The sequence below is a fragment of the Delphinapterus leucas genome, chromosome 6, assembly GCF_059928025.1.
Source record: "Delphinapterus leucas isolate spDelLeu-1000000601 "Yukka" chromosome 6, BTC_Dleu_Yukka2, whole genome shotgun sequence".
In the NCBI taxonomy this organism is placed as follows: domain Eukaryota; kingdom Metazoa; phylum Chordata; class Mammalia; order Artiodactyla; family Monodontidae; genus Delphinapterus; species Delphinapterus leucas.
In genome coordinates this window covers 44,985,029-45,002,518 of record NC_143134.1, presented here as the reverse complement: position 1 = coordinate 45,002,518, position 17,490 = coordinate 44,985,029, and positions in this window count along the sequence as shown.

The window sequence follows — 17,490 nt, the reverse complement described above, 5'->3', positions numbered from 1 at the left end:
CCTTGGGACACCAGCTCTGGGGGTGTTAATACCGATAAATATTTGTTAAACAATGGAGGAGGAATGGGAAAGTTCTGTAGTCAATCTGGGAAATGCTAGGTTAAAAATAGACATCTGAGGGAGTTCCCTGGCAGTCCAGTGGTTAGGACTCTGCACTTTCACTGCCATGGCCTGGGTTCAATCCCTAGTCAGGGAAGATCCTGCATGCCGTGCAGCCCGGCCAAAAAAAAAAAAAAAGACATCTGAGGAGCTGGATCCCTCCTCCTAAATTCCTGTGCAACGGTCTCGCTCGCACAGCTGCAGCTTTTGCTGTTGCTCCTAGGACTAGGGGTGGTAACGCCTTCACACATTAAAGACATCTCAATGTCTTTAATAATCTAATGGGCATTGCCAGTGTCCGAGACAGGGATTCAGTAGGCAGTGTTGCCCTCACTTATTTGACCACAGAGAACGTTTCTTTTTTTTTTTTTTTTTGACCATGCTGCTTGGCTTGTAGGATCTTAGTTCCCTGATCTGGTATTAAACCGGGCCCTCAGCAGTGAAAGTGCTGAGTCTTAATCACTGGACCGCCAGGAAATTCCCACACAGAGAAATTTCCTGAGAAAGTTACAGTGCTAGTGTGCTGAGGAATATAGGGGACAGTTATCACTCTGGGTGCTTATCCAGGACTGTAGATAAAAATTGTTACAAAAGAGATCTAGAGAGAGACTTCCCTGCTGGCGCAGTGGTTGAGACTCTGAGCTCCCAATGCAGGGGGCCCAGGTTCGATCCCTGGTCAGGGAACTCGATTCCACATGCATGCTGCAACTAAGGAGCTGTCAAGCCACAACTAAGGAGCCCACCTGCCACAACTAAGACCCAGTGCAAACCAATAAATAAATAAATAAATAAAGAGAGAGATCTAGAGAGGAGGGGAGAGGATGTGAGAACTAAAAAGAGAGACCCCCTTTTTCTGTTCCCCTTGCAGACTGGGTCAACAGGCTCTTAAGATCTTATCAGCCACTGTGGGGTTCTACCTGCTCTTCTGGATTCCTCCGGGAGCAGACACAAGGAGAATTCTGACTCCCTCTTCCTCCTCTGATGCACTTTAGTGTCTGAGACAGGGAAGCCAGGAAACCTAGCAAAGACTATTTGGTGCTCAGTCCACTAAGAGGCTAAGGGCTCTGGTAAGTATCTCCAGAAAGAACGTTATTCCAGCTAGAAAGCAGGGACGGACATTTTTTAAATGACCATGTAATACAAGTCTGTAGTTGAGATTAGGGTTGAAATAAACTGACAGAAAGAAAGGTGAGGGGGGGTTTCCCTGGTGGCGCAGTGGTTAACAATCTGCCTGCCAATGCAGGGGACACGGGTTCGAGCCCTGGTCCGGGAAGATCCCACATGCCACGGAGCAACTAAGCCCGTGCGCCACAACTACTGAGCCCGCACGCCTAGAGCCCGTGCTCCACAACAAGAGAAGCCACCACAGTGAGAAGCCCACCCACCACAATGAAGAGTAACCCCCTTTCGCTGCAACTAGAGAAAAGCCAACGCGCAGCAACAAAGACCCAATGCAGCCAAAAATAAATAAATAAATTTATTAAAAATCAAAAGGGGGTGGGGAGAGTCTAGCAAAAGGGTTCCAAGTGAATCCCAGAGTTTGTTTACCATAAAACAGTGGTTCCCAACTGGAGGTGATTTGCCCCCTCACTGGACATTTGACAATGTCTGGAGACATTTTTTTTTTTTTTTTTTTTTTTTTTTGCAGTACGCGGGCCTCTCACCGTTGTCACCTCTCCCGTTGCGGAGCACAGGCTCCGGACGCACAAGCTCAGCGGCCATGGCTCACGGGCCCAGCCGCTCCGCGGCACGTGGGATCCTCCCGGACCGGGGCATGAACCCATGTCCCCCGCATTGGCAGGCGGACTCTCAACCACTGCGCCACCAGGGAAGCCCTGGAGACATTTTTGGTTGTCACAACCAGGGAGGAGGGATGCTACTGGCATCTAGTGGGTAGTAGCCAGGGACATCCTATAATGCACAGGACAGCCCCCTACAGCAAAGAATTATCAGGCCCAAAATGTCAATAGTGCCACTGTTGAGAAAACTTCTTGTTCTAAAACATCACCTGTAATTTAAAATTAGAATGTTGCTTAAATTCAGCTGTTTTACCACAAAGAATCAGGAGAAATTTATTCAGTAGAAGATAATCCACGATTATCAATTTGGAGGTTCAAATCTTAGTCAACAGGGACTTCCCTGGTGGCTCAGTGGTTAAGAATCTGCCTGGCAATGCAGGGGACACGGGTATGATCCTTGGTGCAGGAAGATCGCAGAGCAACTAAGCCCGTGCACCACAACTGCTGAGCCTGTGATCTAGAGCCCGCAAGCCACAACTACTGAGCCCATGCGCCACAACAAGAGAAGCCACCACAATGAGAAGCCCGTGCACTGCAACAAAGAATAGCCCCCGCTCGCCACAACTAGAGAAAGCCCGCATGCAGCAACGAAGACCCAACACAGCCAGAAATAAAATAAACGAAAAAATAAATTATATTAAAAAAATCTTAGTCAACAATACTATTTTGTAAATTTAAACGACATCACAAAGAGACTACACATTTTGCAGAGAGACATACAAATAAAACGACTCACAGCATACATTTCCTTTAATTTAAAAGTTTGGGATGTTGCCTGGATTCAGCTGTTTTAGCACAAAGAATTTTGGGGGAATTTATGAAGTAGAGGGGATAAAAATGTAGAAATAAATAAATATTATGAGTGGAGCTGGGAAGGACCCCACTCCTGGCTATATCATTAGAGAAATTCTTACACAGGTGCAAAAAGAACATGTAAGAGGATATTTTATCACAAAGTTATTTGTGGTGATTGGAGGGCTGGACACAATGAGGCATCCATCACTGGAATGTTCTGTCACAGTAAGGAGCAATGAGCTAGATGGACACACAACAGAGTAAATAGATCTTTAAAACACAGTGCTGAATGGGGCAGGGGGAGGGTAAGAAACACAAAGAGACCTCCAGCACAATACTACTGATTGAAATTTAAAATTCATGCTTACAGAACTGTGCCTCATGCTTTCAAGAACACTCACTAATAGAATGATTTACAAATCTTAGGCATTGCACACACTTTACAGTTGGACTCTTAGAAATTAGTTTCCACTGCCAGCTGGTGATAGCAATCCAAAATTGAGGCATAGGGACTTCCCTCGTGGCACAGTGAGTGGTTAAGCATCCGCCTGCCAAGGCAGGGGACATGGGTTCAAGCCCTGGTCCAGGAAGATCCCACATGCCACAGAGCAACTAATCCTGTGAGCCACAACTACTGAGCCTGTGCACCACAACTACTGAAGCCCACATGCCTAGAGTCCGTGCTCAGAAGCAAGAGAAGCCACTGCAATGAGAAGGCCACACACCTCAATGAAGAGCAGCCTCCGCTCGAGGCAACTAGAGAGAAAAGCCCTCGCGCCGCAATGAAGACCCAACGCAGCCGAATAAATAAATAAATAAATTGAGGCTTAATTCAGTTTTTTTAAAGAGATATAATGTATATACTATGAAATGTACAGATCTTAAATGTTTAAATTGATGAATTTTGACAATTGCATACTTCAGTGTGATCACTGTAAACAATACATAGAACATCGCCATCACCCCAGAAAATTCCCTTCTGCCCTTCCCAGGAAATCCTCCCCACACCCTTCCCTAAAAGCAACACTGATCCATTTCTGTCTGTTCCTATAAATAAGCTTTGCCTGTTGTAGAACTTCATATACATGGAATTATACAGTGTGTACTCTTTTATGTTTGCCTTCATTTGGGAAGTATCATGTTTTTGATTCATTCATGTTATAGCACATATAAAGAGTTAATTCTTTTTTTTTTTTTTTGCGGTATGCGGGCCTCCCAGCGCTGCGGCCTCTCCCGTTGCGGAGCACAGGCCCCGGACACATAGGCCCATCGGCCATGGCCCACGGGCCCAGCCGCTACGAGGCACGTGGGATTCCCCCCGACCGGGGCACAAACCCGCGTCCCCTGCATCAGCAGGCGGACTCTCAACCACTGCGCCACCAGGGAAACCCCAGAGTTAATTCATTTTTATTGCTGAGTAGTATTCTATTGTATGGATGTTTCACAGTTTTTCTATTCACCAGATGAGGGACATTTGGGTTGTTTCCACTTTGGGGCTACTACAAATAAAGCTGCTATGAATATTCATGCATATGTCATTGTGTGGACATATGTTTTTATTTATCTTGGGTGGAATTGCTGGGTCATAATGAAGATGTATGTGTAATTTTTTAAGAAACACCCAAAATAATGCTCCAAAGCAGTTGTATCATTCTGCATATTCACCAGCAACTGTTTACAAAGATGAACTACACTAGTTTATTCTTTTTAATTGCTGAGTACTATCCCATTGTAAGATTATAGCCTGGTCTCAGACTTACAGCCTCCAGAACTGTAAGAAAATAAATTCCTGGGGCTTCCCTGGTGGCACAGTGGTTAAGAATCCGCCTGCCAATGCAGGGCACACGGGTTCGAGCTCTGGTCCCGGAGGATCCCACATGCTGCGGAGCAGCTAAGCCTGTGCGCCACAACTACTGAGCCTGCGTGCCACAACTACTGAAGCCCACACACCTAGAGCCCGTATTCCTGCAATAAGAGAAGCCACGCAATGAGAAGCCCACACACTGTAACAAAGAGTAGTCCCTGCTCGCCGCAACTAGAGAAAAGCCCACGCACAGCAACGAAGACCCAACACAGCCAAAAATAAATAAATAAATATATTAAAAAATAAATTCCTGTTGTTTAAAAACAAATGTACAACCCAATTTATTTAAATGGGTAAAAGGCTTGAACAGACCCTTGAAGATGTGCAAATAGCCGAAAAGCACATGAAAAAGTGTCCAACATCATTAGTGTTTAGGGAAGTGCAAATTAAAACCACAATGAGAGCTTCCGGGAAGATGGCGGAAGAGTAAGACGCGATCACCTTCCTCCCCACAGATACACCAGAAATACAACTACACGTGGAACAACTCCTACAGAACACCTGCTGAACGCTGGCAGAAGACCTCAGACCTCCCAAAAGGCAAGAAACCCCCCACGTACCTGGGTAGGGCAAAAGAAAAAAGAATAAACAGAGACAAAAGGATAGGGACGGGACTTGCACCAGTGGGAGGGTGCTGTGAAGGAGGAAAGGTTTCCACACACTAGGAAGCCCCTTCGCGGGCGGAGACTGCGGGTGGCGCAGGGGGGAAGCTTCGGAGCCGCGGAGGAGAGCACAGTAACAGGGGTGCGGGGGTCAAAGCGGAGAGATTCACACACACAGGATCGGTGCCGACCGGCACTCACCAGCCCGAGAGGCGGGGCGGGCGGGGCTGGGAGCTGAGGCTCCGGCTTCGGTAGGAGGCAGGGAGAGGACTGGGGTTGGCTGCGTGAACACAGCCTGCAGGGGGTTAGTGCGCCACGGCTGGCCGGGAGGGAGTCCGGGGAAAAGTCTGGACCTACTGAAGAGGCAAGAGACTTTTTCTTCCCTCTTTGTTTCCTGGTGCCTGAGGAGAGGGGATTAAGAACGCTGCTTAAAGGAGCTCCAGAGACGGGCGCGAACCGCGGCTAAAAGCGCGGACCCCAGAGACAGGCATGAGACGCTAAGGCTGCGGCTGCCGCCACCAAGAAGCCTGTGTGCGAGCACAGGTCACTATCCACACCCCGATTCCGGGGAGCCTGTGCAGCCCGCCACTGCCAGGGTCCCGGGAACCAGGGACAACTCCCCCGGGAGAACGCACGCCACGCCTCAGGCTGGTGCAATGTCACTCCGGCCTCTGCCGACGCAGACCCGCCCCGCAATCCGTGCCCCTCCCTCCCCCCCCCACCCCGGCCTGAGTGAGCCAGAGCCCCCGAATCAGAGGCTTCTTTAACCTTATCGTGTCTCAGCGAAGAACAGACGCCCTCCGGCGACCTACACGCAGAGGCGGGGCCAAATCCAAAGCTGATCCCCTGGGAGCTGTGAGAACAAAGAAGAGAAAGGGAAATCTCTCCCAGCAGCCTCAGGAGCAGCGGATTAAAGCTCCACAATCAATTTGATGTACCCTGCACCTGTGGAATACATGAATAGACAACCAATCATCCGGAATTAAGGAGCTGGACTTTGAGAGCAAGATTTATGATTTTTTTTTCCCCTTTTCCTTTTTTTGTGAGTGTGTATGTGTATGCTTCTGTGTGAGATTTTGTCTGTATAGCTTTGCTTCCACCATTTGTCCTAGGACTCTATCCGTCCATTTTTTTTTCTTTCAATATTTTTTTATTTTAATAACTTTATTATATTTTCTTACTTTATTTTATTTTACTTTATCTTCTTTCTTTCTTTTTTTCCTTCCTTCCCTCCTTCCTTCCTTCCTCCCTCCCTCCTTCCCTCCCTCCCTTCTTTCTTTCTTTCTTTCTACTTCTACTAATTCTTTCTTTCTACTTTTTCTCCCTTTTATTCTGAGCTGTGTGGATGAAAGGCTCTTGGTGCTGCAACCAGGAGTCAGTGCTGTGCCTCTGAGGTGGGAGAGCCAACTTCAGGACACTGGTCCACAAGAGACCTCCCAGCTCCACATAATATCAAACGGCGAAAATCTCCCAGAGATCTCCATCTCAACACTATCACCCAGCTTCACTCAACGACCAGCAAGCTACAGTGCTGAACATCCTATGCCAAACAACTAGCAAGACAGGAACACAACCCCACCCATTAGCAGAGAGGCTGCCTAAGATCATAATAAGTCCACAGACACCCCAAAACACACCACCAGACATGGACCTGCCCACCAGAAAGACAAGATCCAGCCTCATCCACGAGAACACAGGCACTAGTCCCCTCTACCAGGAAGCCCACACAACCCACTGAACCAACCTTAGCCACTGGGGACAGACACCAAAAACAACAGGAACTATGAACCTGCAGCCTGCAAAAAGGAGACCCCAAACACAGTAAGATAAGCAAAGTGAGAAGACAGAAAAACACACAGCAGATGAAGGAGCAAGATAAAAACCCACCAGACCTAACAAATGAAGAGGAAATAGGCAGTCTACCTGAAAAAGAATTCAGAATAATGATAGTAAAGATGATCCAAAATCTTGGAAATAGAATAGACAAAATGCAAGAAACATTTAACAAGGACCTAGAAGAACTAAAGATGAAACAAACACTGATGAACAACACAATAAATGAAATGAAAAATACTCTAGATGGGATCAATAGCAGAATAACTGAGGCAGAAGAACGGATAAGTGACCTGGAAGATAAAATAGTGGAAATAACTACTGCAGAGCAGAATAAAGAAAAAAGAATGAAAAGAACTGAGGACAGTCTCAGAGACCTCTGGGACAACATTAAACGCACCAACATTTGAATTATAGGGGTTCCAGAAGAAGAAGAGAAAAAGAAAGGGCCTGAGAAAATATTTGAAGAGATTATAGTTGAAAACTTCCCTAATATGGGAAAGGAAATAGTTAGTCAAGTCCAGGAAGCACACAGAGTCCCATACAGGATAAATCCAAGGAGAAACACGCCAAGACACATATTAATGAAACTGTCAAAAATTAAATACAAAGAAAAGATATTAAAAGCAGCAAGGGAAAAATAACAAATAACACACAAGGGAATCCCCATAAGGTTAACAGCTGATCTTTCAGCAGAAACTCTGCAAGCCAGTAGGAACTGGCAGGATTTATTTAAAGTTATGAAGGAGAAAAGCCTGCAACCAAGATTACTCTACCCAGCAAGGATCTCATTCAGATTTGATGGAGAAATTAAAACCTTTACAGACAAGCAAAAGCTGAGAGAGTTCAGCACCACCAAACCAGGTCTACAGCAACTGCTAAAGGAACTTCTCTAGGCAAGAAACACAAGAGAAGGAAAAGACCTACAATAACGAACCCAAAACAATTAAGAAAATGGGAATAAGAACATACATATCGATAATTACCTTAAATGTAAATGGAGTAAATGCTCCCACCAAAAGACACAGATTGGCTGAGTGGATACAAAAACAAGACCCATATATTTGCTGTCTACAAGAGACCCACTTCAGACCTAGAGACACATACAGACTGAAAGTAAAGGGATGGAAAAAGATATTTCATGCAAATGGAAACCAAAAGAAAGCTGGAGTAGCAATTCTCATATCAGACAAAATAGACTAAAATAAAGGCTATTAGAAGAGACAAAGAAGGACACTACATAATGATCAAGGGATCGATTCAAGAAGATATAACAATTGTAAATATTTATGCACCCCACATAGGAGCACCTCAATACATAAGGCAAATACTAACAGCCATAAAAGGGGAAATCGACAGTAACACATTCATAGTAGGAGACTTTAACACCCCACTTTCACTAATGGACAGATCACCCAAAATGAAAATAAATAAGGAAACACAAGCTTTAAATGATACATTAAACAAGATGGACTTAATTGATATTTATAGGACATTCCATCCAAAAACAACAGAATACACATTTTTCTCTAGTGCTCATGGAACATTCTCCAGGATAGATCATATCTTGGGTCACAAATCAAGCCTTGATAAATTTAAGAAAATCAAAGTTGTATCAAGTATCTTTTCCTACCACAATGCTATGAGACTAGATATCAATTACAGGAAACGATCTGTAAAAAATACAAACACATGGAGGCTAAACAATACACTACTTAATAACGAAGTGATCACTGAAGAAATCAAAGAGGAAATTAAAAAATACCTAGAAACAAATGACAATGGAGACACGACAACCCCAAACCTATGGGATGCAGCAAAAGCAGTTCTAAGAGGGAAGTTTATAGCAATACAAGCCTACCTTAAGAAACAGGAAACATCTCGAATAAACAACCTAACCTTGCACCTAAAGCAATTAGAGGAAGAAGAACAAAAAACCCCCACAGTTAGCAGAAGGAAAGAAATCATAAAAATCAGATCAGAAATAAATGAAAAAGAAATGAAGGAAACGATAGCAAAGATCAATAAAACTAAAAGCTGGTTGTTTGAGAAGATAAACAAAATTGATAAACCATTAGCCAGACTCATCAATAAAAAAAGGGAGAAGACTCAAATCAATAGAATTAGAAATGAAAAAGGTGAAGTAACAACTGAAACTGCAGAAATACAAAAGATCATGAGAGATTACCACAAGCAACTATATGGCAATAAAATGGACAACCTGGAAGAAACGGACAAATTCTTAGAAATGCACAACCTGCCAAGACTGAATCAGGAAGAAATAGAAAATATGAACAGACCAATCACAAGCACTGAAATTGAAGCTGTAATTAAAAATCTTCCAACAAACAAAATCCCAGGACCAGATGGCTTCACAGGCGAATTCTATCAAACATTTAGAGAAGAGCTAATACCCATCCTCAAACTCTTCCAAAATATAGCAGAGGGAGGAACACTCCCAAACTCATTCTACGAGGCCACCATCACCCTGATACCAAAAACAGACAAGGATGTCACAAAGAAAGAAAACTATAGGCCAATATCACTGATGAACATAGATGCAAAAATCCTCAACAAAATACTAGCAAACAGAATCCAACAGCACATTAAACGGATCATACACCATGATCACGTGGGGTTTATTCCAGGAATGCAAGGATTCTTCAATATATGCAAATCAATCAACGTGATACACCATATTAACAAACTGAAGGAGAAAAACCATATGGTCGTCTCAATAGATGCAGAGAAAGCTTTCGACAAAATTCAACACCCATTTATGATAAAAACCCTCCAGAAAGTAGACATAGAGGGAACTTTCCTCAACATAATAAAGGCCATATATGACAAACTCACAGCCAACATCGTCCTCAAAGGTGAAAAACTGAAAGCATTTCCACTAAGATCAGGCACAAGACAAGGTGGCCCACTCTCACCACTCTTATTCAACATAGTTTTGGAAGTTTTAGCCACAGCAATCAGAGAAGAAAAGGAAATAAAAGTAATCCAAATCGGAAAAGAAGAAGTAAAGCTATCACTGTTTACCGATGACATGATACTATACATAGAGAATCCTAAAGATGCTACCAGAAAACTACTAGAGCTAATCAATGAATTTGGTAAAGCATCAGGATACAAAATTAATGCACAGAAATCTCTTGCATTATACACTAATGATGAAAAATCTGAAAGTGAAATCAAGAAAACACTCCCATTTACCATTGCAACAAAAAGAATAAAATATCTAGGAATAAACCTACCTAAGGAGACAAAAGACCTGTATGCAGAAAATTGTAAGACACTGATGAAAGAAATTAAAGATGATGCAAATAGATGGAGAGATATACCATGTTCTTGGATTGGAAGAATCAACATTGTGAAAATGACTCTACTACCCAAAGCAATCTACAGATTCAATGCAATCCCTATCAAACTACCACTGGCATTTTTCACAGAACTAGAACAAAAAATTTCACAATTTGTATGGAAACACAAAAGACCCCGAATAGCCAAAGCAATCTTGAGAAAGAAAAACGGAGCTGGAGGAATCAGGCTCCCTGACTTCACACTATACTAGAAAGCTACAGTAATCAAGACAGTATGGTACTGGCACAAAAACAGAAATATAGATCAATGGAACAGGATAGAAAGCCCAGAGATAAACCCATGCACATATGGTCACCTTATCTTTGATAAAGGAGGCAGGAATGTACAGTGGAGAAAGGCCAGCCTCTTCAATAAGTGGTGCTGGGATAACTGGACAGGTACATGTAAAAGTATGAGATTACCCAAAAAAAAGTATGAGATTAGATCAGTCCCTAACACCATACACAAAAATCAGCTCAAAATGGATTAAAGACCTAAATGTAAGGCCAGAAACTATCAAACTCTTAGAGGAAAACATAGGCAGGACACTCTATGACATAAATCACAGCAAGATCCTTTTTGACACACCTCCTAGAGGAATGGAAATAAAAACAAAAATAAACAAAGGGGACCTAATGAAACTTCAAAGCTTTTGCACAGCAAAGGAAACCATAAACAAGACCAAAAGACAACCCTCAGAATGGGAGAAAATATTTGCAAATGAAGCAACTGACAAAGGATTAATCTCCAAAATTTATAAGCAGCTCATGCAGCTTAATAACAAAAAAAACAAAAAACCCAGTCCAAAAATGGGCAGAAGACCTAAACAGACATTTCTGTAAATAAGATATACAGACTGCCAACAAATACATGAAAGATTGCTCAACATCACTAATCATTAGAGAAATGCAAATCAAAACTACAATGAGATATCATCTCACACCAGTCAGAATGGCCGTCATCAAAAAATCTAGAAACAATAAATGCTGGAGAGGGTGTGGAGAAAAGGGAACCCTCTTGCACTGTTGGGGGGAATGTAAATTGATACAGCCACTGTGGAGAACAGTATGGAGGTTCCTTAAAAAACTACAAATAGAACTACCGTATGACCCAGCAATCCCACTACTGGGCATATACCCTGAGAAAACCATTATTCAAAAAGAGTCGTGTATCAAAATGTTCATTGCAGCTCTATTTACAATAGCCCGGAGATGGAAACAACCTAAGTGTCCATCATCAGATGAATGGATAAAGAAGATGTGGCACATATGTACAATGGAATATTACTCGGCCATAAAAAGAAATGAAATTGAGCTATTTGTAATGAGGTGGATAGACCTAGAGTCTGTCATACAGAGTGAAATAAGTCAGAAAGAGAGAGACAAATACCATATGCTAACACATATGTATGGAATTTAAGGGAAAAAAATGTCATGAAGAGCCTAGGGGTAAGACAGGAATAAAGACACAGACCTACTAGAGAATGGACTTGAGGATATGGGGAGGGGGAAGGGTGAGCTGTGACAAAGCGAGAGAGAGGCATGGACATATATACACTACCAAACGTAAGGTAGATAGCTAGTGGGAAGCAGCCGCATAGCACAGGGAGATCAGCTCCGTGCTTTGTGATCACCTGGAGGGGTGGGATAGGGAGGGTGGGAGGGAGGGAGACGCAAGAGAGGGAAGAGATATGGGAACATATGTATATATATAACTGATTCATTTTGTTGTAAAGCAGAAACTAACACACGATTGTAAAGCAATTATACTCCAATAGGGATGTTAGAAAAGGAAAACAAAACAAAACAAACAAACAAAAAAAACACCAAAAATCCCCACAATGAGATATCATTTTACGTTCACTAAAATGAGGCTATTGAGAAATTGGAGGCTATTGGCTATCACACAGACAATAGTGAGTGACAACAGCTCTCTAGGGCCACCAGCCCTACAAAATAAGTATTCAGCATGGGATTTGCACATTCCCACATGGACTATTTTTTAAAATAGATTTTATTTATTTATTTATTTATTTATTTATTTATTTATTTATTGGCTGCGTTGGGTCTTCTGTTGCTGTGCGCTGGCTTTCTCTAGTTGTGGCGAGTGGCGGCTACTCTTCTTTGTGGTGTGAGGGCTTCTCATTGCGGTGGCTTCTTTTTGTCGCGGAGCACAGGCTCTAGGTGTGCAGTCTTCAGCAGTTGTGGCACACGGGCTTCAGTAGTTGTGGCTTGCGGGCTCTAGAGCACAAGCTCAGTAGTTGTGGCGTGTGGGCTTTGTTGCTCTGTGGCATGTGGGATATTCCCGGACCAGGGCTCGAACCCGTGTCCCCTGCATTGGCAGGCGGATTCTTAACCACTGCGCCACCAGGAAAGCCCCTCCCACATAGACTATTGTTGGTCAGAAGATAAAACTGATGTTTTCCATCAGTTGGATGGGGCCACTGAGGGTGCCAGAAACATATATTGGGGCAGGCCCTTGTAACTGTTCTTTCTCTCATGATAGACTGAATGTGTCCTGACAAAATTTATTATGTTGAAACCTAATCTCTAATGTGATGGTATTTGGAGGGGGCCTTTGGGAGGTGATCAGATCATAAGAGCTCCCTTGCTTCTTCTTACCATGTGAGGACACAGAGAAAAGATGAACTGTCACGGCACCTGTGGGTGTGTAGTTTGGCCTATGTAGTTTGGCAAATCTAAAATCTCAGGATGATATATTCCTGAGTTAGTCCAACCCAAGACCACCACACGCTCTTCTGGAAAATCCCCATTTTGCAGTCTGTTTCTGTTGCTTGCAACCCATGGACCCTATCAGATTAATAGTGATCTGGAGTGGTGTCACATTGCACCTGGCCATAATAACCTATGGTGGTCTTTCTAAAGACCATCAGGCTCTGGAAGGGGAGAAGTAGAACTTCATGAGCCTTTGTTCTAAGCTCTGTTATATGTTAGCTCAGAGGACTTGAGCTCTGAGCTATGCCTGTAAGTGGAATTGCTTGGATGACCCATGGTCCCAGAACACCAGATCTCTTGTGACCCCAGGTCACTCCTAGGGTGAGACTGGCCTAAAAATTTATTCTAGTTGATGGCGATCGAGCCAGGATTCCATGTACCAGGAGAGAGGGCAGGTACTGAAGCTGCTGTGAGCCCTAAAGATGGGCTTAGGATGGCTTTTGGAATGAAGTACCACATCTAGGGTTTGGAGGAGATTTTGGGTTCTTGGGAGCCCAGCCAGGTGGGCCAAGAACTAGAAAAAGTGTCGCCCTTGGAATAGAGTGCCACTTCTGTTCCCGTATGGACATAGCACAGTGTGGTCAGTGGCTGGACCCACTGGGCCAACTGGAGTTCAGCCTGGTTCTCAGAGCACTCTGAAGCCCTCAAGCCCAGCTGACTGAACATCTGAAGTTGGGCTCCTTGCTATCCTGAAGTTGCATTCAGTCCCAGATGTATTCATATAATCAACACATATGCCAGGCCCTGTGCAGGGCATTGGGGATATGAGGCGAATCAGATATCCTCCACTCCTTTCTTAGGAAATATTGGAGACAGTCACATAAGCAAGAAAGGGCCAGGGAACATTACAGGTGCTACTGGGATGTATATCTGTACAGATAAGGGACCCAAACTGAGGAGGACTGAGAGCTTGGGAAGAGAGTACCAAGGAGGTGATAGAGGGGCATCTGGGCAGAGGGTGCAGCATGAGCAACGGTTTGGAAGCATAAAACCCTGGTGGGTGGTTTTGTCTGTTGCAGTGAAGGGATAAATGGCCAGAGATGAAGTTAAAGAGGCCAGCAAAGGCCCAGTCATGGAGGAACATCTATGCTATATCAAAGGGTTTGGTTTTCATCCTCAAGTCAATGAGATTGAATAATTTTAACTGAATTGATGATAATAATTGAATAATTTCAAGAGAGGGATCACATGTTCATTTTTGCATTTCAGAAAGAAATTGCTCAGGAAGCAGATAGAGGATGCATTGGAGGAGGTGAAATCGACTTCTGAGCGATGGGGAGGAGGTGAAGTTGGTAAGACCTGATTCCCTGAGTGCAGAGGGAAGGGAGAAGTTCAGCAGGATGCCCAGGTCCACTTGGATGATGATGGTGCCCTTTTTTTTTTTTTTGAATTTTTGAATTTTATTTAATTTATTTTTTTATATAGCAGGTTCTTATCAGTTATCTATTTTATACATATTAGTGTATATATGTCAATCCCAATCTCCCAATTCATCCCACCACCACCACCCCCCTGTGCCACTTTTCCCCCTTGGTGTCCATACGTTTGTTTTCTACATCCGTGTCTCTATTTCTGCCCTGCAAGCCAGTTCATCTGTACCATTTTTCTAGGTTCCACATATATGCGTTAATATACGATATTTGTTTTTCTCTTTCTGACTTACTTCACTCTGTATGACAGTCTCTAGATTCATCCACGTCTCTACAAATGACCCAATTTCGTTCCTTTTTATGGCTGAGCAATATTCCATTGTATATATGTACCACATCTTCGTTATCCATTCGTCTGTCGATGGGCATTTAGGTTGCTTCCATGACCTGGCTATTGTAAATAGTGCTGCAATGAACATTGGGATGCGTATGTCTTTTTGAATTATGGCTTTCTCTGGGTATATGTTCAGTAGTGGGATTGCTGGGTCATATGGTAATTCTACTTTTAGTTTTTTAAGGAACCTCCATACTGTTCTCCATGGTGGCTGTATCAATTTACATTCCCACCAACATTGCAAGAGGGTTCTCTTTTCTCCACACCCTCTCCAGCATTTGTTGTTTGTAGATTTTTTGATGATTGTCATTCTGACTGGTGTGAGGTAGTACCTCATTGTAGTTTTGATTTGCATTTCTCTAATAATTAGTGATGTTGAGCAGCTTTTCATGTGCTTCTTGGCCATCTGTATGTCTTCTTTGGAGAGATGTCTATTTAGGTCTTCTGCCTATTTTTAGATTGGGTTGTTTGTTTTTTTAATATTGAGCTGCATGAGCTGTTTATATATATTGGAGATTAATCCTTTGTCTGTTGATTCATTTGCAAGTATTTTTTCCCATTCTGAGGGTTGTCTTTTCATCTTCTTTGTATTTTCCTTTGCTTTGCAAAAGATTTTAAGTTTCCTTAGGTCCCATTTGTTTATTTTTGTTTTTATTTCCATTACTGTAGGAGGTGGATCAAAAAAGATCTTGCTGTGATTTATGTCAGTGTTCTTCCTATGTTTTCCTCTAAGAGTTTTATAGTGTCCGGTCTTACATTTAGGTCTCTAACCCGTTTTGAGTTTATTTTTGTGTATGGTGTTAGGGAGTGTTCTAATTTCATTCTTTTACATGTAGCTGTCCAGTTTTCCCAGCACCATGTATTGAAGAGACTGTCTTTTCTCCACGGTATATCCTTGCCTCCTTTGTCATAGATTAGTTGACCATAGGTGCGTGGGTTTAGATGATGGTGCTCTTTACCCAGATGGAGGAACTGGGAGGTAGGACATCTCTGGGTAGAGAGGAGATGGTAAGTGGACTTTTGGACAGATTGAGTGAGGGGTCTGTGAAATCTCTCACTATTTCTATCACTGCCCCAACCACAGCATTTTATAAATACGGCTCAAGTGTCCATGTGTCCATTTCACCTCCCCACCACTTGTGAACTGCAAGCCCTTTGAGCATGGAGATCCAAGTCTCACTCATCTCTGTGGTTCCAGGACCAGCACAATGACAGGTACCCAACAGTAGGTGCTCAATTAGTGTCCATCGAATGGCAGGCTGGGTGTCCCCATGGAGAGATGACTTCAGCCCATTCCCATCACTGAGTCCTCCTTGGAGTCAGATCCCAGACTAGTAGATGAAATCTCCTCTTAAAGGAGTAGAGGGGTGTCCTTTCCTCCCACTGCCATCGTGTGGGGTCCTGCAGCTTTGGACCAGGTGGAATGGGAAGTGGTCAGACCTGGGACATGTTGGGTGGCTGAGGAGGCCAGGATAAGACAGGTTGTGGAGCTGGCTGTGTCCAGACCAGGCCTCCCTGGAGTGGGTGCCCACACCCATTCCTGCTGCTCACAACAGGTAGATGGGCTGGGAGGGGCACTTGAGGCTGGCGGAAGGGTGGAGCAGGATGTGGGCTAAGGGGCCAGGTAAGACGGTCCAGGGACAAGCTGGCTGTGTTGGCCATGCCCTCTGGCAGGCCCAAGACCTGACTGAGTTCGGTTTATTCACCTTAAGCCAAACAAGGCCTCTATACCCACCACCCATCAGCAGGGCTCATGACTCAGACCTAATGGATCCTGGGTTGCCGTCATCAAGGAGGGGCTGTATTCCTAGAAAAGCTGGGCGCCAGTCCAAGTCTCAGTAGTCGGGGTGAAGTCTGCTGGGTGAGGCTGGGGTGTGTCAGCTCAGCCAGTGTGCATGTCCCAGGCCTTCACTCTGACCTGGAGCAGGAGAGGGAGGAATCACCAGCTCCCTTGCCTGAGCGCAGTTCTGTCCTTACTGTGTTGATCCCAGCACTTGTGTAGGTGCCCAGGGCTTTTAGGGCTTGGCCTCGGCTCTGCTCCCAGGAATCCCCACTCAAGGCACTTCCTTGGCATCACAGTGGCTGCACACATCTCCCCTCATACTCTCCTCATCAGGGCCCTCACAGCTGCTCTGGGAGTCAGGCTGGTGGTGGTACATATCAGCGGGCCCATTTCTCAGATGGGAACACATGCACAGGCCCAAAGAGAGGAAGGGAGGCACCCAAGTTCATCCAACAAGTTGGTGGCTGTGCTGAGACCTAAGTACGAGCTGGCCCTCCCCTCCTGGCACTCACTTCTTTGGTCACTCCACTCCAGCCACAATGGACTCCTTGATGCTTACTGCCTGAGCATGCCAAGCTCGCTCCTGTCCCAGGGCCTTTGCACTCACCATTCCTTTGCTTGGCAGGCTCCTTCCCCAGATCTCTGCAGGAACATTTCCTTCTTGCTCACATGTCATCATCTAAAAGCAGCCTCCTCCCCTTCTGTCACATTCTCCCCTTACACCATAATTTCTCTTCTGTATAACATATCACGTGCTCATTTTGTATTTCTTTGTTGTCTGTCACTCCACTAGAATATAAGCACATGGAAGGCAGGGACTTTCTCCACCTTATTCACAGCTGAATTCCTG